Genomic DNA, 312 nt, shown 5'->3' with positions numbered 1-312 from the left:
TCCTCTCCCCCCTCATCCCATTTCCCCCCATCCCCTCCACTCATCCCACCCCCATCCTCTCTCCCCCTCCCCTCATTCACCCCCTTCTGTCCCCCCCTCCCCTCATCCCCCTCGCTTCCCCCCCTTTCATCCCCTCTCCCCCCTCAGCCCCTCCCCCCCCTCTCCCCCCCCTCATCCCCTCTCCCCCCCACTCATTCACCCCCATCCTCTTCCCCCACTTCATCCCCTCCCCCCTATCCCCTCCTTATCCCCTCTCACCCCCCATCCCCTCCCTCTTATACCCTTTCCCCCCTCCCACTTATACCCTTCCCC

The sequence above is a fragment of the Ascaphus truei genome, chromosome 10, assembly GCF_040206685.1.
Source record: "Ascaphus truei isolate aAscTru1 chromosome 10, aAscTru1.hap1, whole genome shotgun sequence".
Lineage (NCBI taxonomy): Eukaryota > Metazoa > Chordata > Amphibia > Anura > Ascaphidae > Ascaphus > Ascaphus truei.
Note: the sequence above shows the minus strand (reverse complement) of the source record.